General features: G+C 43.1%; 1 protein-coding gene, 2 long non-coding RNA genes and 1 pseudogene across 4 annotated transcripts in view; 3 read left to right on the top strand and 1 right to left on the bottom strand.

Annotated features, from left to right (window-relative positions):
* Positions 1-3,671, bottom strand: part of LOC114683572 (serine/threonine-protein kinase D3-like) — a 71,755-nt gene extending 68,084 nt beyond the window's left edge. Inside the window, 1 exon segment of the mRNA XM_028857892.2 lies at positions 3,560-3,671. The gene's annotated coding sequence lies outside the window, so the exon portion shown is untranslated.
* Positions 3,672-3,927: 256 nt separating this feature from the next.
* Positions 3,928-5,914, top strand: LOC114683580. The gene is made up of 3 exons (XR_003733175.2): positions 3,928-4,438; positions 4,830-4,925; positions 5,371-5,914. It is a non-coding gene; the product is annotated as an uncharacterized LOC114683580 (long non-coding RNA).
* A 1,104-nt stretch (positions 5,915-7,018) lies between these two features.
* Positions 7,019-11,861, top strand: LOC119086459. 2 transcript variants are annotated; one of them, XR_005089738.1, is made up of 5 exons: positions 7,019-7,329; positions 7,439-7,577; positions 8,922-9,026; positions 10,459-10,513; positions 11,569-11,861. It is a non-coding gene; the product is annotated as an uncharacterized LOC119086459 (long non-coding RNA). The 2 variants fall into 2 exon arrangements; XR_005089737.1 differs by having other exon boundaries at positions 8,922-10,513.
* Positions 11,862-21,763: 9,902 nt separating this feature from the next.
* On the top strand, positions 21,764-23,040 carry LOC114683581 (annotated as a pseudogene).
* The last annotated feature ends 1,485 nt before the right edge of the window (positions 23,041-24,525 follow it).

Genomic DNA, 24,525 nt, shown 5'->3' with positions numbered 1-24,525 from the left:
AATTTCTAACAGTTTGGTTGGCAGTCTTCAAACATTCTTTTGGAGAGCTGTCACGACCTCATTCAGATGAACTTACAAATTCTGTCACCAGTGAATGGAATCAAAAGATAGCCTACGAGAGGAATTTTGAGCCCAGCGTGCCTGATCACTAGAGACAGGGTGAAGAAAGACCTCCGAGGTTAGGGGACTTGGCTGTGTGACACTTCATGGTAATGTCACCAGCTGATCTACCTTCCTCCCCCTACCCCAGTCAATTCATCACAATACAGTATGCTCCAACCTTAACCACGTCTCTCACTAGAAGCCCTGAAAGCCGGGGTTTCCTTCACCGTGCACTTACACAGCACCCGGGGTTCGCCAGACCGTTCTGAGAGACGCTGAAGTTACACAGCAGTAGCTGACCGAGACAGACATGGCCACTGCTCTCCGTGGCACTCACAGACATCAAACCCACATTTGCCTAAGGGGCCGGGTAATGACAAACGATGAGATGCAGCAGGGTCTCTGCCAGGGAAACAATGTCAGCTGGGGTCTCAGGGAAGGTCTCTCTAAAGGAACAAGAGGGTTCCAGAAAACAGGCCAAATCAAATCCTTCAAAGGGAAGCTCTCGTGATTAAGATAGCTAGCCAGCATTCACTGTGCACCCAGCAAATGTTAAAGCAAAGAGGAAGAAATGCTCTTCCTTTGTAATAGCATATTTACCTGACTCCTACCAGTAAAGAATCGCCCAGGTTTAATTTAGCTTTGTGTGTGAGGGATGTTAATGAAGTGCAAGGTTTTATCCCAACTCTCGTGCAGATATGTATTGTTTTAGCATGTCAAAAGCGTGTGAACTTTTTCAGTGACATAACTCACCAGTACACTGAAGTCAATATCCATGTATTTACCTCAACAAACACCTGACTTTGCTTAATGCTTATATATTGTGCAAAAACTCAAGCATTTTTGTAGATTAAAAAAAAAAAAAAGATCACATTCTGTGGCAGTCTCTACATCCGACTGCATATTTCAGAAACATGACTATCCCCTCAGATTAATATAATACTGTCTAAGAGCTCTGCACTCTACTAAATTGTTCCCTCGACATGTCAGGGAGAACCTCCATCCCTCCACTGTCAGGGAGAACACCGAAGGGGTACACGAGGCAGGTCCTCTACGCAGGCACTGAGAGGTGTATCCAGATTTTAGAACGCCAGTCTGGCAACGCAACACGAAGCTATGATAAGCTTGATAGATCTTCATCTCTGCAGCAGTAGTTCCTAAGAGATCTGATTGGCTAATAGCCAATGAGCACTTCTCACACACGGCCACTAGAACATCGTAACCACACAAGTGGAGGAAACTTCTTAGCTACATTAAATTAAAAGTAAAACATCTCCTATAGCCCAATTTTTCCTTTTAAAATGACTGCTCCAAAGAGGCAGGTTCAGTATGAATTACATAACCGAGAGACTCAAAGAAGAGATGTGATCATTAAATCCAATTATGTGTCTAATCAAATTAGATATAATTATTATCATATACCAAGTTCTGAACAAGTTTCTTTTAAAAAGCAAGCAATTAACTCCACTATGGTTAATTTTTTTTTTTTTTTGCCAACTTTATTATTTTGTAGAAAACACTTTGAGAAAAGGTCCCTGTTGTTTGAATCTTAGATGGTCTTTTAATAAAAAAAAACCCAGAGCCAGGTATCAGGGTGAAAGCTGAAAGATCAGAGAAGCAGAGCAGCCAGCTACTAGTTCTTACATCTATGAAATCCTCAGCCTAAAGAGTTCCTGTTTCCTCCCGCCTTAGATCCCTTCTGTGAAAAATGTACTTCCATAACTATCTACCCCGCCCCCTTTTTACTGTATGGGGTGTTTCCAACTCATCCAATTTTTAAAATTTAACTTATTGTAGTTTTAGGTGTTGTGTAGCAATGCTTAGATGAGAACATGCAAACAGAAACAGGTCATTCGATAAAACAGAAAGCTTACAAAATGTGCAAGATTAAAAGCTCATCACTTTAAGGGGCTGGTAAGGGGGTAGGAAGGGGGTATAAGAGAGAACAGGCTGGGGTGTGAGTGTGATCAGTGTGTATGAAACTGTCAAACACATTTAAGAATAAGTTCCTTTAATCTTAGCACTCCTGAAATGTGAACTGCCCTGGATTATCAAAAAGGACTCCAAACTCATGTTCTCGGGCCCATATCATTTATAACAGTATCCTATGAAGCAAAACCTATAGTGATTTTTTTCCTGTGAGACATTTTAAAATAATACTTTTACAAAGACTTGCAACAACTTTTATGGCTAAAGTGCTGTTTTATCTCACTCCAGATTATAACTGGGGGGAGGGGAGGCGGGGGTGGGGTGGGGTGGGGTGGTGGTGTTGAAAGTGTTCCTATATAGAGCAAATCTGACTTAGGTCTGAGTCTGGGAACTTCACGGAAGCCTTCTTGAAGCAAATCTGTAGGCTTGTCGGCCCTCTTGGCATTAAAAGTTTAAGCGTAAGGCGAACAAAATCACAATTGCTAAAACTGCAACATGAGTTATAAAGTAAAAGTATTTTTTTTTCTAGCGTTAACTACAGGATACAGACGAAGACATTTTAAAGTTTTTGTTTCATTTGTGCTTACAGGTTTTTAAAGGCCCTGTCCTACAAAGCAGTACTTCGAGTTGTAACTTATCCTCTTTAATCAAAGATGACACCGATAGTCTTATTTCCTGTGGGACGGGCGTGGTTGAAGGGACAGTTACGTCCATGCCATCAATCTGTGTACGGAAAAGTCTGCAGGTCGCGCCTGTCGCCGGATTTATACTCGTGCTCACAAACAGCACGGCCTAGACTTCTGACTTCGATGGTGTGAAATAAAATATCCGACACGCAATCGAGCAGTGTCGTGTATGCTTATGATCATCATCATCATCATCATCATCATTTTTAAATTGCTCCACATTCGCGAGTGTTTCACTTTAGGGCAAAACTCCCCGGGGAGCGAGAACGCCTTGGAGCGAGGCTGCATGCAACTCGCAAGCCTAAGAGGCGGCCAGGAAACTGGGGGGTCACCATCCTCCAAACCCCCCCCCGATACTCGTCCCTCTTCCAGCCCCCCGGGACCGACCACACGGGGAAAAAAGTGCAGCCAAAGAAACGGGGAAGGCTCCCCGGGCACGGCGCCGCTAGAAACTAGTTTGCGGGGAGCTGGGAGCGGCGGGTGCCCTCCACCCCGAGGGGCAGGGCGCGGTGGGTCACCGCAGCCGAGCGACTCCAACTTGGCCTCGGCGGCGGCGAGGACCGCGGAACTTGGCCGCGCCGGCGCCCCCGGCTGCTCGCCCGCCCGCCGGCCCGCCGAGCGCCGCCCCGACTTCCCGCCTAGCCAGGCGCGGCCGCCGCCCAGCCCCGCGCGGGTCCGAGTCCCGCCGCCGCCGCCGCCGCCGCGTGCAGTGGGGGAGGGCCGCGCCACCTCAGCCCGACGGGTCGGGAGAACAAAGCGGCGGCAGCGGCGGCGACGGCGGCGGCGCGAACTTTTTTTTTTTTTCCGGTGTCTGCTCCGCGCTCCCTCCGGCGACTACTTACAGAGTCCGGGGCGTCCGTCCGTGTCCGTCCGCGTCCCGGAGCAGGAGCCAGCAGCGAGGCTTGCACGGACTCGCACGATCCCGCCCGCTTGCTTGCTCGCTCGCTCGCTCGCTCACCCGCCGCCCGCCCGCGCCCCTTCCTCCCGCCCGCCCGCCCGCGCCCCTCCCTCCCTCCCCGTCCCGTCTCCAGGCCGGAGGCGGGGGCCGGGGCGCGCGGGCGGGGGCGCGCGGCCCGCGCGGGGCCTGCCGGGAGCTGTAGTTTCCCCGCCGCCGCCGCCGCGCGCCGCGGTGGGTCTGGCTCCCCCTCCCCCGGGGGAGGGGGTGAAGGATGAGAGGGGAGAGAGGGACGGGGTTGGGGGGCATCGCGGAGGCTCGGCGCCCCTGGGAAGTCGCGACCTCCTCCTCCTCCTCCTTCTTCTCCTCCCGGCTCCCGCGCCGGGGACCGTCGAGCGCGGAGCCGCGCGGGTCCCGGAGCGTCTCGAGGGAGGGACGCGCTGGACTCGAACTCCGCTTTGCTCTCCGCTAGGCAGGCGATGGCGGTCGGGGGCGAGAGAGAGCAGAGCGGGGAGGGTGGAAATCACCTGAAACGCGGTGTCCCGGAGTGGAGGACCGTGTCTGTGCTGTCTCACTCTTCTTCCTCCAAAGTTCTTCCTCCGGCGTTCCTCCCCGGTGGCCGCCGTCACCCCGCACACCGAGCGGACGTAGCCAGCCAGAGCCCTTCACCTGCGGCACAGTAAAACTGGAGACGCTGCTTGCACGTGCCCGGCGTTTCCTCTTGATCGCCTTGCAAACACTTGCGTGTGGCCCGCCCTCCCAAAAGTTCCAGCCGGCAGTCACGCAACCCAGGGTTCCTCCTGCGCTGCGTGGAAATGAATGCAGGGTAAGTGTGTGTGTGTGTGTGTGTGGGGGGGGGACCTGGGTGACAGTCACATAAAGATCAGAGGGGAGAAGACCCCGTGTGTTAAATTATAAATACTTGATGCGAGAGAAACTGTCTGCGCAGTTGACAGTCATTGTCACCAAAGCTACACGGTTTGCCCTCGTCGACTTTTTTATCCCTTCAAAGTAAAACATATACAGTTAGAGGGGGCAAAAGCCAGTTTGTCCGGATGCAGAAAGCTAGGGGTGGAGGGTGCGGGCCGGGGGAGGGGGGGTTAGCTTTTGAGAACGGAGGGAGAATAAACCTAAGCGGACCGCCCATTGTGATACAGAATCAACAATATTAATGGATGCACAGTCCTGGGTTTGAAGTGAGACTTTTTTTCCCCTAGGGATAGAAGTGGAGACTGAACCCCCATGCTGACACCCACAAAGTCACCAATGAGCTAAACCATTGGCTGTGCTACTAGCTACACCCCATCTCTTAGGTAGGGAGACTTTTAAAATAAAAAATGTGTATGATCCTTTTCTACGGGGGGGGGGGACGGGACGGGGGAGGGAGCATGTTTCTGACGTTGCTCTGGAACTGGAAGCTGCCAAGATCCACCAGCATCTAAGTTGGTCAGGTTACATCTTTGTACTTAAAGCCTTACCCACACATCACTCAGGATCATGCAAGCAACCCTAATGAAACTCAGTGGGTCACAAAAAAAAGACAAGGGCCTAATTCAGAAGAAGAAGAGGTTCAAATGAGGAGGTGATGGGGTGTGAATACGATCAGAATGTGTGTGTGTGTGTGTGTGTGTGTAACTGTTTAAAGATCTTCTGCCATTCTCTTACTTTAAGATTAAAAGCAGATTCTTTCCAGGGTACCTTCTTTTGAAGCATGCCCTTGCCCAATTGTGTTCTTTTTTTCTTTCCACTTCCCAACAGATGTTTTAGTCTAGCCGGGGATATCTTCTCCTAGCAAGATTCCCAGAATGTCCCTGGGGCCGTGTGGATCCAGTTTTCATCTCACTCCTGACTTCCATTTTCTGTTGTGGTCCTTAAAGAAACAGTTCCTTTCCGTAGGAGTGACTTTCTCAGAGTTCGACTGCTGCTCTGCGGAGGTTGAAGTGTTTATGTGAAAATATGTACTCGACTACCTGACGTATAAATATTTCATGGACCTGCCTTCTCGCTGTTCTGCTTTTTAATTGCTTTCTCCAGTTAAATCTTTCAGCAGGTCGTTTGGGGCTGGGACTGACTTTGTACCTGAAATTTTATCTTTGTTGGACATAGACCACCCTTCTCCTATGTGTTCTCTTCCTGTCCTAAGAGATGAAGAATGGTTTTCAAGAGGAATGTTCATGATCCCTAAGAGAACTTAAAATCTGAATGTTAAAGACTTCTCAGTAATTAAAAAAAAAAAAATGAAAACAGGAGCTTGTAACCACCCCCTTCTTTGGCTTTGGCTATAAATCTTCCTGTTCCCACATTTAATGTCTCCTCTTGTCCTTAATGACATAATCATTTACACGTGTTACTTAATACTAGTTAAGAGGGTCAATCAACATGGTTGTGACTTGAGGGGGGCAGAGCTCCTTGATTTAGAATCTTAAATTCAGAAAAACACGGTTTGCTAAGGATCTGCCAGAGGAAGTTGTCATTAAAAAAAACAAAAAACACAAACAAACAAACAAAAAACAAAAAAAAAGCAAAAACAGCTGGGTTTCATTTATAGAACGTGGTTACTGGAAACTCACTTTGTGTCTTTTTTTCCGTGACCTTAGAACACAGCTGAAAAAGGTACGCACCATCCACATGTCAACACAGAGTTAGTCAAGTGTTGATGGGGAGGGGGTGGCTGCAGGCCCTTGATCAGTGGGGACACACTAGTTAACCATCTCAAGCACCCCACCTGATTCCTTCGCAGTTACCCTAGCCACAGTCTCACTCTAGGTTACTCCAATAGACTTTTAATCAGCCTCTCCCGGACTGGCTCCAACTGTTACATTCTTGGTAACACATGCATGATGGTTACAGCCACCATCATCCTCTCTGATTTTGCAGGCTGTGGTGGTTCTGTATTCTGAATGCCCTTGATAGACAACTCTTGGGTCACTTACCACATTTCCTTGTGTCTTTACTGTGGACCAGATCCTCCTGGGTTCCCTGTCTGCCCTGATATCTCCCTGAACTTAGGGAAAAACATGTCTTAACTTTTATTCATTCATCACTTAGCACGAGACTTAGTAAATTGTTTGTTTTTGAGGCAGGGTCTCTCTCCATAGCTCTGGATGCCCTGGAATTCACTATGTAGACCAGGCCCCAAATTCAGAAACCCACCTGCTTCTGCTGGGATTAGACATGAGCCATTTTCAAGGGTTTAGTAATTGAATTTTTTAATTGAATTGTCAAACTTTTTTCCCCCTTTGTCATGATTTGGTTAACCAATAGTCCTAAAATATCACATGATAAACTTCTCAGCATTTTCCTACTGCCTTTTAACCAGGCCCAAATTAATAATATCATTAATTGCATACAGCCCTGAGTCAGATGCATTCATTCTTTTTTATATAGAAAAATTCTTCTCTGTTTATCCCACATAACTTCTTTATTTCCATTATTCATTAGCTTTACATGCATTTTTCACTTAATTTTATATATAATAACATTGATAACATAGTATATATATTTAGAAGAGCACATAGTAAAAAAGATGATCATTTGACCAAGAGGAAGACTATGAAAACCTAATAACTAAAGAGAGAGATAATCAATCACACATGTTTCATCTCGGTTCTCTATTGTTTCCTTATAAGTCAATATTTAGGTAATTGGAAAAAAAAATTCTTGTACATCCCAGTGGTTTCTGCTTGTCCTTGTGGTTTTCCCCAAGAAGAAGAGAAGGTATAAATGCTTATGAATTTCTTAAAAATGGATTTAGCGTCAAGTTCCCTCAGACTATAGAGAATTGAGTTTTAATTTAAATCTCTGTTCTTGAAATGATGTCAACTAGCCACAGCCCAAAAGCCAATGGAAAAGAACAAAGGTATTACAGACATCAACATATCTGGATTGACCAAAACAAAGACATCTGGGCTCTCTCACCACATGGAAGCAGCTGAGAATATTCTCATTAGAAAAAAGGAGTTGGGGTGAGATTTTTTTTTTTTTTTTTTTTTTTTTTTTGGTTTTTTGAGACAGGGTTTCTCTATGTAGCTTTGAGCCTTTCCTGGAACTCACTTGGTAGCCCAGGCTGGCCTCGAACTCACAGAAATCCACCTCCTCTGCCTCCCAAGTGCTGGGATTAAAGCCGTGTGCCACCACCGCCCGGCTTGGGGTGAGATTTTTAATACAGCCCACTCTCAGCTTTATTATTTAGAAACCTGGTGCTCTTTAATCTCATGAAGAATTAATTTTCCCCAATATGGGGGGTAATAATTTTATACATCATAGGATTCTTGTGAGAACTGACTGAAGAAACCAGGACACATGTGATTAGTGTGCCTTGGTATGTATCACACAACCAAGTGACAGTTAACTGGTGGGACTGATGTCTCTAACCTGTAAGTTGACACAAGGATTAATTGGAATAATGCACAGAAAGCATTTTTAATAGAAATAGAAATATTATAATAGAAAATGCCAGATAATAGAAAATGCACAATAAGTACTACTTATGATACCAGTATTATTCATGTTAGAGGATATATATGTATATGTATATATTTGTGTGTGCATGTGATATATATATATAAACATATACATATGATAAAGATATTATATTCCTTTATCTCCTCAAAGAAATAAGTTGCTGAACTTGATTCTGTGGGTGCCAATTTTTTTAAATTTATTTATTTTTATTTTATGTGCATTGGTGTTTTGCCATGGATGTCGGGTCCCCTGGCACTGGAATTACAGACAGCTGTGAGCTGCCCTATGGATGCTGGGAATTGAACCAGGGTCCTCTGGAAGAGCAGTCAGTGTTCTCAACCACTGAGCCTTCTCTCCAGCCTCATGGATGCCAATTTAAAAAGACAACAAAAAGCTTAAGAGGCACAGGAATCTGGCTGTAGGAAGACTTCTTTCTGCTTCACCAAAGAAGGGTCCTACTGCTATCCTCAAGTGACCAGAACTGTCATTTATTTTCTGTGCTACTGGATGACAGTGTTTTGGTGTACTATAAAATCACTGAGTAAATAACTAAATAAACCCATTGGTTTTATTTTTACTGTAGTTAGACTGTAGTGACTTGAATATTTTACTGTAACTTATACCCTGATTATGATTCCTCGGATCTAAAAACTTTCAAACATGCTTCTGATCATAACTAGATGTTAAACTGTCCCAGTTCCTTTAATGGTGGTGGCTGACTTAGCTGAAGACTAGTTGATTTTAATTTAGCTTGTTTGGTTTTGTTTCTCTGGAGACTTTATAGTCTTTGATTTATTGATTTACTGAGCATCTTCAAGAACCACTTGTGCATCTCAAACGTTTAGGAAAGGCGTTTGATCTAGAGGGGAACTAACTCCTGGTGGAGTTCATGGCTGAGAGATGGACAAACCTATAACACGGAGAAGAGGGTCGGAAAGTACAAGCAGAAGGTAAAATACAGGGGTAGAAACTGAGAGAGAAGTTCATCTCGTGTGTTTGTAACCATGCTGATGGAAACAAACCTGGGCTGCCAGTTGCATAAAAGCAAAGCATATATAGCCATGTATAGTGCATAATACTTAAAGTACGTTAAATAATAACAGTAAGCTCTGTGCTACTGCTTGTGTGCTCACTGTTTATGTTTACTGGTTTAGCAATCCATTGGTGATGAAGATTGAACCCGAGGATGCATGCATGCTACGTGCAAACCACTGAGCTACATTTCTAGCACCATCAATATTGCTTGTGATTTTAGAGTGTAATACTTCTACTTACATTTTTAAAAAGCTTACTGTAAAATGCTATATTGTGTTTTGTTGATGGCAACCTCATTCCATTTCATAGTTACAGTATTTCTTGATCTCTCTGTTTGTTTGGTTCACCATGGCCCTAGGAGCTATATGCCACATCAAACATACCATACATATAAACTTACATGTGAGGAGCTGGAGATGGAGAGATGGCTCGGTGGTTAAGAGCACTGGCTGCTCTTCCAGAGGACCTGAGTTCAGTTCCCAGCACCCACATGGTAGCTCACACTGTCTGTATTTCTAGTTCCAGGGATATCTGACACTGTCACATAGACACACATGCAGGCAAAATACCAATGCACGTAAAAATAATGGTAAATCATAAAAAAATAAAAAAAAACTTACATGTGTCTTTTGTAGTACCAATTACATTTGTGAAATCTGATGTTTGTACAGTGATGAAATCACATAACTATATACTTCTTAGAATGTTTTCTTGTCTCTAAGGGTCACATAACTATATTTATATGGTAAAGATATGCATACATTATAAATTAATAATACTTTATGCTAACTGTATAATTTGATAAACACAATAACCCACAGAAATGTGAGTAATCATGCTGCTTATCTACTATTCTGAGTTTCCCTCCGCCTGTAAAAATCTTGAATAATAACTTTCACTGTATCCTATATATAGCGTATGCAGAATGGCATCCACTTCCTGTCTGAGACATTGCCTTATTTTCTTTTCTTAAAACCACAGTATTTATTCGTGTGTGTGTGTGTGTGTGTGTGTGTGTGTGTGTGTGTGTGTGTGTGTAGTATACATGCATGCCTGCATGTAGAGGCCAGAGGAAGATGTTGGATGCCCTGTTGCATCCTTCTCTGCCTTACTTCCTTGACACAGACTCTCTCTCATTATACCTGGGGTTACACTGGTGGCCAGGTCCTCCATTCCCCACTCTCCACAGCACTGCGGTTCTCGCAGCCATGCCTGACTTTTTATGTGGGTGCTGGGGATTTGAACTGAGGTCCTCATACTCGTGAAGCAAAACTTCCTACTTGGTAAGTTCTCCCCAAGCCCCTTGTCTTAATTTCTGATCGATGTTATTTTTCTCTATTCTAAAAGCAATACTGAAAGGAGACCATTTTGCCTCAGCGTAGAATGAAGATGTCCAGTCCTGGTATGGCCCCTCCTTTTTTGTAATTCAGATTTTTTATGACAAAATAAACACATATATTGTGAAAAAGTTATTCAAACCCATTTGTCTTTTTTTTTTTTTTCAAGACAGGGTTTCTCTGTGTAGCTTTGTGCCTTTCCTGGAGCTCACTCTGTAGCCCAGGCTGGCCTCAAACTCACAGAGATCCTCCTGGCTCTTCCTCCCGAGTGCTGGGATTAAAGGTGTGCACCGCCTGGCTTTTTTTTTTTTTTTTTAAAGATAGGATCTTACTATGTATCTCTGGCTGTCTTAGAACTCACTATGTAACCAGGCTGGTCTGGAACTCACAGAGATCCACTTGCCGCTGCCTCCCAAGGGCTGGCTATTCAAATTATTTTGCTTTGTCCAGATCTCTGAGTTGAAGCTATAATGTTCTCTGTAATAGGTATCTAACTTATTAAGTGGCAAGCTAAAAGACCAAGCCTTGGCCGTGACAGAAGGGGATTAGTCTTGCTAAAATTGTATCCTGGAATTTAAGCTTCTTTTTCGGTAGGGGCAGAAATTTAGGTATACTCTGGCTGATGACCAGCTCTGTGGAAATGCTTTTTCAAACATTAAAACTGAAAATGGATTAGTTCGTCTAATTTATAAAATGAATCATGTAGTATAACTGCTATAGACTTCTAAAATAGCATAGGTTGTGATCATAATTTTTTTTGAATTACAAACACACTCAAAATCCTTTACTCATGTTCATAGATACATAAATAAGACGAAATCGCACGGTTAGTCTAAATTTAAACCAAAGTCTAGACAAAATTAAATACATAGTATATCTGTGAATATATGTGGCTTAAAGGCAGAATTTGAGTTGTGTTGTTATGTTGCAACTTCCTGTTAGTATTGGTAGTAATAGCTGTATATGGTACCAACCAAGGTTATTTTTAAAGACTATTGCTATTTCTGTGACTTTGTGTCGTTTTAATTGGTTTGTGTTGTTCTGGGATTGAATGCAGGGTTCCATGCTAAGCATTTGTTATACAACTAGCCACACTCTTAGCACCTATTTACTTTTTCAGGATTCTATTTTGGGGCCCTCTTGGAAGTGATCTTCGAGTATTTCTTCCTCTTTCATCGGAGACTTCTAGACTTAACCTGCGTCTTAAATACAAGCTTTTAAAAAAATATATATTCCTTGAAGAAGGACATGTGGGTACGGGGCGACAAGGGGAAGGGAGTGTCCCTTGATCTTTCTGTTCCTCTTCCCAGTGGGGCCACCTTGAGTAAAACCTCCTTCTCCTTTCCATTTTTAGTTTGGCTCTTTTAATTGTTTATCGAAGATGAGAGGTCAGAACTCACTCGGCACCTGATGTGACCCCAGCATTTGATAACTCACCCCTCTTCAGCTGGAAACACCAGTGCAGCACTCTTTGACAATAATTTTTCTCTTTTTGTTTGTCCCCAAGAGCTCATATTAATATATATCACAATAAAAACATATTAAAAACTCAAACACTTTAAAAATTCGATCACTTTAAGACTCCAAAGTTTCTTTAAAACTTCAAAATCTTTTTAAAAGTTGTCTCTCAACTGTGGACTCCTGTAAAATCAAAATAAATACTTCCTTATTCCAAGAGGGAAGAACCCGGTCACAATTACAATCTGAACAAAGCAAAACCAACTCCAACGGTATAAATAACTCGCTGTCCACTGTCTGGAATTCACTTACAGTCTTCTGGACTCCTCCAAAGGGTTTGCCACAGCACAGATGGTCTGTCTCTCAGGCTCAGGCCTCTTCTACTCCATGACTTCTGCTGTCCTTGGCCATAGTTTCGCGGTATTGGCATCTCTAAAATCCTAGCGTTTTCTGCAGCAACTGGGCTGTACTTTCACCAGTAGCCTCTCCTGGGTGCTCTTCAAGGTGCCAAGCCTCATCTCTCCATGACGACGCCTTCAATGCTGGGGCTTCACCTGCTACTGAGGCTTTACCCTCTCCCGGTCTCTCATCTGGTCTCATGACCTCTTCGTCCTTCAAAACTAGAACCACCTGGGAGATTCTTACACAAAATCAAGTTTGGCTGCCAGGAAAGGTACAACCTGGGCCCCCTCTGGCACCCAGCTTCTGTGTGCTGCCCTGGAGGAAATACTTCCCAGAAGATTTCACCTCAAGGGTGCTGGTCTCTTCTTACCGCTAATTTCCCAACCTTAGCTAACCAACATCAATTGTCCTAGTTAAGCAAAGGTTTCATGTCAGTGATCCTGATCTCTTCTTAATCACAGCCAGTTCTTCAGCCCCAGCTACCCAGAACCAACTACAGATTCTTAATTTAAAATAGCAAAGGCCCTGATAGAGTCTTCAACAGACTCTCAAACTTCCCTCCAAAACTTCACAGGCAAGGCCTCTATGGTCTGCGTTGTTCTCAATCAACATCATTATTTTCCAAGCTCTTACAGAACAGCCTACTGAGCTCTTAATACTTGATGGCTTTTCTAGCCCAAAGTTTAGATGTTCTTCCTCCCACAGTCCTTCTCAAAGCAACGTGTTTAGGTTTTCACAGCAATCCATCTACTCCTGGTAGCAATTTCTGACTGACTTAGGGTTACCATGGCTGTTACACCATAATCAAAAGCAACTTGAGGAGGAAAGGGTTTGTTTCATTCACACTTGCATACAGTTCTTTACTGAAAACAATTAGGCAGGAACTCACACAAGGCAGGAACCTGGAGGCAGGAGTGGATGCAGAGGCCATGGAGGGGTGCTGCTTACTGGCTTGCTCCTCATGGCTTGCTCAGCCTGCTTTCTTATGGAACCTAGGACCTCCCTCCCAAGAATGACCCTACCTACAGTAGGCTGGGCCCTCCCACATTAATCACTCCTGAAGGAAATGCCCTACAGGCTTGCTTACAGCCTGATTTATGGGGTCAATTTCTCAACTGTGGGAGTCAGTTTCTCAACTGCGGTTCCTTCCTCTCAGATGACTTCAGCTTGTGTCAAGTTGACACAAAACTAGCCAGCACGATAACAAAATGATGACCATGAAGGAGCAAAGATACATTTTTTTGGGGGGGAGGGGAAGGAGTGTGCCACTCAACAGTGAGCAGACCTTGGGTAGACAGGAAAGATGGAAGTTCCCAGGAGCTGCTGCAGTCATTTTATTCCAGGGACGTTTTCCTGTCTTAACACTTCAACTCAGCTGTTTTGATCTCTACTTGGGAAACAGAGAAATGAGTCTGGACTTTGGTTTGGAGTTCTCAAGGTCTGACCCTTGAAGTACCGCTTCTGAGAAAGGTACCTGAACACCATTTCTGAAATGCTAGGACATTACCTAGAGGAGAAATAGGGCATAGTTAGAATATGTTTGGCCTAAGAGCCATGTCTATAAAGTTGCTTAAATTGGGATTAAATGGTCTGTCGGCACTAACTTCTTGACATCTGTTGCTTACACACACACACACACACACACACACACACACACACACACACACACAATGTGGGATCAAATCCGACCAACCAGGACAAATCTTTCTGTCATCATGGGTCCACGGAGGACAAACCAGCAGATGGCCAATCAGCAGAGTCATCAGAAAATGTTGTTCATAGACATAGGAGAAGTTGTCAGAGCTAGACGTCATGCTGGGCATGGGAGTGCTTGCCTGAAATCCATGCACTTGGGAAGCTGAAACAGGAGGATATGAAGTTTGAGGCCAGTCTAGGTTTCCTAATGAGATCCTGTATCAAACCAACAAGACATGGCAAGTGTCAGCTCTTCCAAAAGTAACTCAAAGCCCAGAACCGTCATGAAAATACAGTTCTTAGGCAAGGCTGTCGGGCATTAACTAAAGGGTTCACATTGGTCCCTCTTTGTATTCTATTTATTGTATTTCTTTCAGACATAGACATCCTCCACATCAAGATTAAGTCGCTAAAACAGAAAGTGGGGGATTATAACAGCCCCAGAAGAAATGAAGGTATTCTAAAGAGACACTTAAAACAATGGATCCCAAAGAACTGGGAAGTTCCCTGGGAATCTCGTGATGAGAAAGGAAAAGGTACCAGCCAGAGGAGTATCTTGTCTCCTGGAAAGAGATTTCCCAGAGTTCTAACAAGTTGTCAGACCACATTACATGATGAGACTGAATCCCAGACAGGGATGATGGGTTAATAGTAAACAAGAACACACATCGACCAGGACTGTTAGATACACAAACCCTTGGCCTTCTGTTTAAACTTAAACTCACTAGAGGACCCTTGAAGGAACTGTGTATGTTGGGGGATGGCGGGGTAAGGGGACTCATTAGGACTCTTCCCAATGTAACCATATGGAATAAATCTCTTTCTGCTTTCCTACATATACCTTGAAAATTACTCAAGGAAAGATTGTTCTTTGAAAAGTTAGAAGGGGATAATTAATAATCACAGTTAAAATTATTCCAACAAAATAAGATTAAGAGAGCATTTTTTTCAGTGAAGACTCATTATATTCTTTGTACTCTGATCAGTAGAAAAACTTCACAATTTCATAGTGTTACAACACAGACAAATTCCTTAGAAAATTCACAAACCGTTCCAAAGCAGAAGAGAACTGAAAGCCTCAGCCCTGACTTGATTAAGTTATATTTTGATATGAACTGAAAAAATATTTTGTAACCCCTCTTCTAACTGATGTTAATAGATATTTGATCAAAAGAGTCAAGACAACACAAAACAAACCCTGCTTAAAACCTGGAAATCAAACCATTTCAAAGATGTCTGGCAGTCAAGGCTTAATTTAACAAATTGAAGATTGTATTTGAATGACTTTAAGTTTTCTCATTTGGAGCGACAGCTGCCTGCAGGGTGGCTTTGTTTGGGATGTCATTTGTCCCCACAAGGACTCATGTGTTGAAGATCTGCTGTCAGTGTGAAGGCAGGAGAGGGAGGTGGACCTTTAAGGAAGGGGCAAGTCCAAGGTGATTGAAGTTGGTGGGGGCAGTAGCCTGGGAAGGAACTGCTGTAGTCTTGGGTGAGTTTCTTGCTTTGTTTTTGTTTTGTGTGCGATGCTGGAGATCCAACACAAGGCCCTGCACATGTTGGGCAAGTTGGACTACACCACCAAACCCCAAATCCCAATATCATTCTTAGGGGTCCCTGGTGAGTTCTCAAGAGAAAGAGGTGTAATAATTGATATGTAAGGGCAAGATGGGGCCCTTGCCATGCTCTGGGTTTCTGGGTTTTATGTATTTATGTATTTATTTATTTATTTATTTTGAGACAGGGGTTCTCTGTGTAGTTTTGGTGCCTGTCCTGGATCTCGCTCTGTAGGCTAGGCTGGCCTCGAACTCATAGAGATCTGCCTGGCTCTGCCTCCTGAGTGCTGGGATTAAAGGCATATGCCACCACCGCCCAGCCATACTTTCAATTTATATCATAAAACTGAATGGAAGTTTTATTTTACAGATCTGGCCGGCCTAGAACTTTTTAGGTAGCCCAAGTTGGCCTTGAACTTACGGCATCCTCACACCTCTGGGATTACAGATGTGTACCACCATTCTGGCTAGAGGTAAGTTCTTACAATAGAACCTCCATGTCTTCCATGTCTTATCTCCAACATGTGGTAGAAATTGGTGCTTTGCCATCCTGTTGTTCTTGCAAGATGCCAAAAAAAAAAATATAGCATATTTTTTAAAATTACAAGTCAACATATGTGTACTTGTGAACATACATACATGCACCAGATATGTAAAAACACCGTATGATGAACTCCTCCCATGACAACCACTTGATGATAACTTCACTTGATAATCTTGACAATGTGCAATTCCGAGCTGTCTGTTCCGTGAGAAATAGATATGCGTTTCTCTTTAGTTCTTTGTTCTCTCTACTCTCGTTTCTTCGGGTATAGAAAAATTCCTTATTAGAGATGAATTTCTTTGAATCTTGAACATTTTTTAGTTTTCAGAACCCTCAGAGAAAATTTAACTAAAAAAAAAAAAAGCAACAGTTATAAAAGGATGCAGGGAAGTTTGTTGGAAATGCAAGATTAGTGTCTGTGAAGTCAGGCATGCTGGTACATGCCTTTAGTCCCAGAACTCAGGAAGCAGAGACTGGCCAATGGGAGTCTGAGGCCAGCCCGGCCTATCTTGCAGGTTCCAGGTCAGTTAGCCGGGCTGCATGGTGAGACCCTGTCTCCAAACAGAAACGAAAGGAATGGAGGATTCTGGGTCGGACTCTCCCCTTCTTTGAGAGAGGAGTGAATGTTGTTCTAAGAGATTGGAGAGAGGAGATCAGGAAAGCAGAGAAGAGTCTGTTTTCCCGCCTTCAGTCTCCATCTTGGCCCGATCTCTGATTTTGCAAATGGCATTGGGAAGGTTGACATGAAACCTGGATTCTAAGATAAGGTTTCAGAGAAATAGCAAGAAATTGACTGGACTGTAGGAGGAAATATTTTAATTTCCCTTTCATGATTGAAAACCATGGCGGACAGATTTGGGCAGAGATATGATGTAGGCTTCTTTAATTCTCCATGACTATTAAAGAAACAAAGGGAGGCATACCTTAGTTTCAGGTTTGAGCAGGATCCACCAAAAAGTAGGGGAATGCAGAGTCCCAGTGTCTCAGGAATTTCAAATCTAAATTGCTCCTTTCATAGTTTGTCTATGAATGGCCCATTCCCAATCATTTTACTTTTACCATCAGGGCCTTATTGAATAACTACTATGCGCCATGATTTCTAATGTTAATAATAATGTGATAGGATTTCTGCTAATGTCTTTCTCAAAGCATGTGGCTCAATGCCAGCGCTTCTAAGTCCTGGCTGTACTTCGAATCACCTGGGGAGCTTTTAGACAAGCCCATGCCAAGACCACACACAAGAAACCACTCTAATGTGTACGTACAGTTAGAACGGTTGGCTTAATTTATAATCTCTCTGAAGTAAAATAGCTCTGAGAACAATGATTCTTAAATATTTTGGTCTCAAGAGCCCTCACATTAATAAAAATTGTGGAGGACCACAAGTAGCTTCTACTTATGTGCATTATGTCCGTCAATAGTTGTATCAAAAAGTGAAACAAGTACTTTATAAATATTATGGATTTATTAAAGATAATGAAAGCATTACATGTTACATAGCACTTTTATGAAAAAAAAAACCCTCTACATTTCCAAAACAAAAAAGATTTTCGTAAGAGCACTGACATTGTTGAATATGTTTTTTTAAAAAAATCTGTAATGTCTGACTTCTTAGAAGTCAGCTAGATTCTGGTATTTACATTCAACCTATTATTGGTTGATAGATAAAGAAAACTTGGCTCCACACACAGTAGTGAGAAGAGGGAAAAATTTTAATAGAACTTTCAGATAACTGTTGAAAATCTGCATTATTCAACTGAAAAATGACAAATATGGCCTAAAAATCAGTTGTTTTAGCCTCTCAAGCCAAATGGATAAACGTCTTTACTCCATTAAAGGTAAACCCTCCTGGTCTCATTTGCTTTGGATGTATCTTTTCTTCGTGACTTTATAACATGTTGACTGGGAATCTGCTAAATATTGATTCTCTGAATTATACAAGCATTGCAAAGGTTGAGCATTTCATATTATAGTTATGCTTTTAAAAAACACCACTGATTTCATCAGGGAAAGTTGCTGTGAAAAAAAAAGAAAACTATGGAGGTTAGGGTGGCAGAAACAAAACAAAAAGCTCTCCAAATCGCACTTTTGCTTGCAAGATCCAATGTTATCATTGGCAACAGATACTGTCAGTCATTGTCCTGGGGGTAGAGGTGCCCTTTGTTCGTTTTAAAACAAATGCCTGCCAAATGCCCAAGTGTGAGTACTCCTAATTTATCGGCCATTGTTCTTTCAATTAGAAAGTGGTTTTTCGTGAAAAAAGCAAATAGTTCATAACGCATCTCAAACAATGGCATAACTCCTTTCCCCTGAGATAACAATTGCCCTTCAGCGTGTCCCAGAAATGCTTTATTTATACTTCCCGTTTGTCATGCAGCATAAAAAAGTTCCAGTCAGGATGTAACTGGATTTATCATCTCATCTTGAAAAAGCTGTCCAGAAATGATGCTTAAATTCTAGAAGATAAGCATAGGGAAGCGATAGGAAAAACAACAACAACAAAAAACCAAATGACATGAAATGAACCGGATGCTTTCCCTAGGTGACTGTATTGAAACTGTCTAGGAGATTGTGCAGTTAGGGGATTCTACACAGAGCCAAATGGTCTCCCCAAAGTGTAAAGACAGAGGTGAGCACATGGAAACATGGTCAGATTTGCAAAAGAAACTTTGGGAGAAGAGAAAGCTTCATGGAAATCAGCAAGGATTTTTTCTTTTCTTTTCTTTTTTTTCCTGCAAGGGTTCAGAGCAAGAGAAAGAACTCTGAAGATGGAGCAGGAAGAACAAGTCCTGAGATATTGGTGGAGTCAGGAATATTTCATGTTTCTGCCAGTCAGTGGGAAAACCTCCAAATACAAAGGCAGAGTTAGGATGTTGAAGAAAGCATTGGCCCAGTGATGGTTCAAATCAGTCCTGGATGGCTGCCTGCGCTCCTAATGACGAGCCAAAGTTCAAAGCAGTTCTCCAAAGGATCCAAATGTTTCCACCTTAATCAACCAAGGATGAAAACTACTTAAAGAAGTACAAAATCAATTCCCAGCATTAAATTTTACTATGTCTATTATTTATTAAAATTCTTAGGAATGCATAGGAATAGGCATATTCAATCCGTAATAAGGAGAAAAAACTATCAATAGAAAAAGACACTATTGATACGTGAGCAGATGAGGATAAACAGTTCTTATAACTAGATCCCATGTATCTAAGAAGGCAGAAGAAAATATATGAACATACAGGGAAAGATATGATGGCATGAGAAGGATCTAAACCAATCATATAAAGGAATGTCTGAGATGACAAAAAAAATTAATGAGACTAGGAGCAGATTAAATACTGCAGAAGAAAAGGGTGGTAAACTTGGAGAGAAATAAAAGAAAAGTAAAAGAGACAAAAACCAATAATAACAATAACAACAACAAAACCAAATAGCAACCAGCACCCCATAACCCACTGGAAAACTTTAAACAAATGTCTGCATGTGCGAGTGGAGATCCCAAAGGAGTGTGTAAATATGGACAGGAACAGGGAGAGACCAGACGTACTTGAAGAGGCTATAGCTAAAAAAGTTCCAAACTTGACATAAACTTAAAACCCCTTGACCAATGAAACACAGTATGTCAGAAACACAAGGACATAAAGAGAATTCTACTAATGAGTTACACAATTAGAGATAAAACTCATGATTAAAAAGGCAGTCATAGGGCCGGGGAGGTGTCTCAGCGGTTGAGAATGCTTGCTGCTCTTTCAGGGCATTGGGGTTAGGTTCCCCGCAACCTACTACATAGGTACCACCCGTAACTCCAGCTCCAGTGGGATCTAGCGCCCTCTTCTGACTTCCTTGGGCACCTGCATGCTCTTGTATACACATGCATGCAGACACACAGACATACACGTACATAAATTTAAAAATATCTGTTTTAAAAAGAGAGGATTACAAGCTGCACATGGTGGTGCACATCTGTCCTTGAATTCCAGAATTCAGGAGGCCGACACAGAGGGATTTCTCGGCATACAAGGCCAACCTGGTTTACAGAGAGTTGCAGGGTTCCAGGTCAACCAGATCTATATAGAGAGGCCCTGTCACAACAGTAATAAAAACAAAAACAAAAACAAAAAATCACCACCAGTAGCATCAGCATCAACGTAAAAAAATCAAAAGAGCCGAATGGTGTTTTTAAAAGACATTATATACAGAGGCAGAAAAATAAGGATGATAGCAGACTTCTCAGAAGTAAAACTACCAAGATGACATATTTAAGGCACTGAAAAGTGTCTGTCAACATAGATGCTATAAAAATAACTAAAAAGTAATGATGATAAAGAAGATGTTTTCTGCACACAGAAATAGAGAGAACAAGCCTCTACCATACCTAAAACACAAGAAATACTAAAAATATATTTCAGGCACAAAGAAAACTGTACCAGATGACTATGTATATCTACACAAAGAGAAGAAGAAAACCAGAAATTGTCAATATGTTTATAAGAGAGTTAGATATACTCATTGTAACACTTCTTTAATAGTCATTGTTTAGTGAAAAGACAACCTGTTGTGGGTTACCTAACATATGGCTAAAATAATGCAAAGACCCAAGAAAGGAACAGCAGAAGTCTGTTGTGGTCCACATATAACCGGTAAGTGATTCTTTAAGATTTTGATACAGTAAAAAATGTATACTATAAATCCTAAGACAAACATATATATCCAAATGCCAATAAACATCTCCAACTCCGCCAAAACAAAAGCCACAAACCCTGAGTGGGCAAATCCACAAAAGAGATAAAAACACGAAATATTCTTAAAAAGTCAGTTGACCGTGGTAATCATAAAAAGTAGTAAAAATGAACCAAAACCCAATAGAATACATAAAAATAAGTAGTAAAGTAATATATAGATCTGATTGTATCAATAACTACATTAAAGATAAACACCTCTTTTAAAAACCGTCTGTAGTCCAATTATATAAAAAAGTAAGACTTAAGCCGGGCAGTGGTGGCACACGCCTTTAATCCCAGCACTTGGGAGGCAGAGGCAGGAGGATCTCTGTGAGTTCGAGGCCAGCTTAGCGTCTCCAAACGCTAGAGTTCCAGGAAAAGGGCGCAAACAAGCTATAGCAGAGAAAACCCTGGTCTTAAATAATAAAAAAAAAAAAAAAAAAAAAAAAAAAAGATGGCTCCGTGGATACTGGTGCTAGTTGCCGAATTTGATGACCTTAGTTTGTGGTGAAAAGGCAAGAACTGATTCCAGGAGATAGTCCCTTGACCTTCACACAAGGAACATGATATGAGTCTCTCCTATTCATGTGAGGAATTGTCTCTCTCTGAACAAACCCTAACAATCCTCCTGACTCCACTCCCCCAGATGTAGGATTAAAACACTTGGGGGTACCTGCTTGTTACGTGGTTGCTGGGATTCGATCTCTGGTCCTCATGATTGTAGAGCAAGCACTCTTAACCACTGAGCTATCTCTTTAGGCTCTATTGGTGAATCCTTAAGTGATACCAGCTATTTTTTCTTCTCTTTTCTCTTCCTTTTATGTTTTCTACTCTGTGCACTGCAGTAAAAAAATACAACTACAAGCATCTCTTTTCATCTTCATTTATATATTCAAATATTTATGCATTTTTAATTTTATTTTTATTCCTTTTTTTCAGACAAGGTACCATTATGTACAGCATCTTCAACATCTAAAATGTGGAGTTTATTAATTATTTTCCATGGGAAGAATTTGCAAACAGGAAAAGTTGCGAGAGAAAAAAAAAAGCAAATATCAAGAATTTTCAGAAGGTTCTAGAATGAAGGAGGTATGGAAGAATGAGTGAAAGAAGGGTATTTTGGGTGTGTAAGAGTCAAGAGAGGCTCCCTGCTCCCCATCCCTCCATTCCGGAGACAGACACATCCTTGTGCAGAGCCAGACTCCTCCCTGATATGTGGTGGTGAAGGTAGGAGTGGATGGATTGGGCTGTACTGGCTGCCTGGTCACCAGGACACCTTCAGCTCTTTCAGAATGGATGCTGTTGCCATCAGTAACCCCTTCACTGACCTCAACTATATGGTCTATATGTTCCTGTATGATTCCACCTACAGCAAGATCCACAGCACAGTCAAGGCTTCGAACAGGATCCTTGCCATCAACAGGAAGACCATCCCCGTCTTCTAGGAGTGAGATACCACCAACGTCAGATAGGGGTAATGGTGGCATCTTCACCACCACAGAGAAGGCCAAGGTCCACTTCAAGGGGTAGAGCCAAAAGGGTCATCGTCTGTGCCCCCTCTGCCGATGGATGCCCCCATGTTTGTGATGGATGTGTGACAAGAGGCGTGGCAGATCACTCACTCACTCAAGATTATCAGCATTGCCTCCTGCCCTACCAACAATTTAGCAACCCCCCCCCCCACCAAGGTCGTTCTTGACTTCGGCATCAGGGAGGGACTCATGACCCTAGACCTTGAGATCACTGCCACCCCAGAAGTGACCCCTCTGGGAAGCTGTGGCATGATGGCTCTGGGGCTACATCCACTGACTCTGTGCAAGCTGTGGGTACTGCCATCCAAGATCTGAACAGGAAGCTCACTGGCATGGCCTTCCATGTTCCTGTCCCCAATGTGTCCATGATGGATATGACGTGCCGTGTGGAGAAAGCCGTTAAAGATGAAGATATCAAGGTGGTGAAACAGAGGGCCCACTAAAGGGCATCCTGGGCTACAGTGAGGACCAGCTTGTCTCCTTTGTCTCCTATGAGTGATTCCTACTCTTCCAAGGTCTTTGTTGCTGGGGCTGGTATTGCTCTCCACGACAACGTTTTAAAGTTCATTTCCTGATAATGGCAGTGAATATGGCTACAGCAACAGGGTGATGGACCTCATGGCCCACATGATTTCCAAGGAGCAAGAAGTCCCGGGTCACCCTGTCCCAACTCAGCCCCTAACACACTGAGCATCCCCCTCACAGTGTCCATCCCAGATTCCAGGAGAAGGGGGGGGGCTTAGGGAGCCATCAATAAACTTCACCGCCCCTCCCCCACCCCCACAAAAGAATCAGAGATGTGAATGAGGAAGGTAGGGGATTTGTAGATTTGTGGGAGGTTGCAAGGAAAGTTTTTAAAGGAGCGAAAACTCACAACTGATCGAAATCAGTCACTACATGAAATATCTAAAGCATGTACAAGTTCCGACATTTGTTTCCAACGCGCCTGAGTACATTTGGCTGTATAGACATGCACTGCTTCAGGGAAGGGCTGCTCCAGCTGTTGGGAGTGCTGCTGGCTGCAGCTCTCTTGGCAGCGAGGCCCTTGCAGAATTCCCTCCGCGGAGGTGGGGCGATAAAGCCCCAGCCATTTTGGCCCATCACAGGACCACCACGACTGCTATTGCAGCCCTGTGGCTCCCTAACGGTGCCAGGGTCCCACTTGGACTTCTCCCCCTGCCCTCTCCTGTTCCTCCCAGGAGGGTTTGTCCCAAGGGCACTCCCTAAACACATCCCGCTTTCTAAACTGCTTCAGAGTCTGCTTCCTGGGGATGCCAAACTGCAAGAGCACTTGACTGAAAAAAATAGAACCCAAATCAGAGAACTCCAGGGAGAAGGGACCATTGCCAAGAGATGTGTTAACGTTTTAGCTGAAGTCATTCCACAGTTTTATTTTGAATGGCTTTTCCTTAGCATGCCATGGTGGTTCACATTTTCTTTCATATAGAGGCTTGGCATTTCTCCATTCTCTCTCTCAAAGGAGTCATATTGTGAAAACAGAAGGCAATAAGGTAGGCAAGACTGTTTCTTCACTCCTCCACCATTTAGGAAACCTACTATTTCTCAGTTGGCTTAGTCACGGAGAGGAAATAAACTAGGAGCTGTTGGTAGTGGTAGTGTTCCGAAAACTCAACCAAAAGAAGCTTCTAAGGTGGTCTGATTATGAGAACTGTCCTTGGAGGTCCCAAGGAAATTGCCTCCCATTAGTCAGGCCTGGGTATTTAAACTGCCGCTCAAACCCCAGGCTGGAATATAGTTACAGCAATCTTGTAGATGAGCAAAGAGACACCTTCACCCTGTTTTCCCCTGCAGCTCCAGACAGTGGCAGGACTGTGTCCCTAGCTCGTCCTCTTCTTAAAAACACCCTACAGCCAAGGAGGGTGTGTGTGTGTGTGTGCCTGTGTCCTGTGTGTGTGTGTGTGTGTGTGTGTGTGTGTGTGTGTCTGTCTGTCCCTATGTCTGTCTGTCTGTCTGTCTGTCTGTCTGTCTGTCTCTCTCTCTCTCTCTCTCTCTCTCTCTCTCTCTCTCTCTCTCTGTGCATGTGTGTGCTTCTGACAGATTTCATTACCATCAACTTTGATCACTAGGAAATACTTCCTCATGCCTTTGTTCTGGTTTTTCTAGGATCTCTGTGTAGCTGGGAGCCAGGTAGGGACAGAAGGGACTCTTATCCTCACT

This window comes from Peromyscus leucopus, chromosome 22 (assembly GCF_004664715.2).
Source record: "Peromyscus leucopus breed LL Stock chromosome 22, UCI_PerLeu_2.1, whole genome shotgun sequence".
Lineage (NCBI taxonomy): Eukaryota > Metazoa > Chordata > Mammalia > Rodentia > Cricetidae > Peromyscus > Peromyscus leucopus.
Note: the sequence above shows the minus strand (reverse complement) of the source record. Positions and strands in the feature narration are given on the sequence as shown.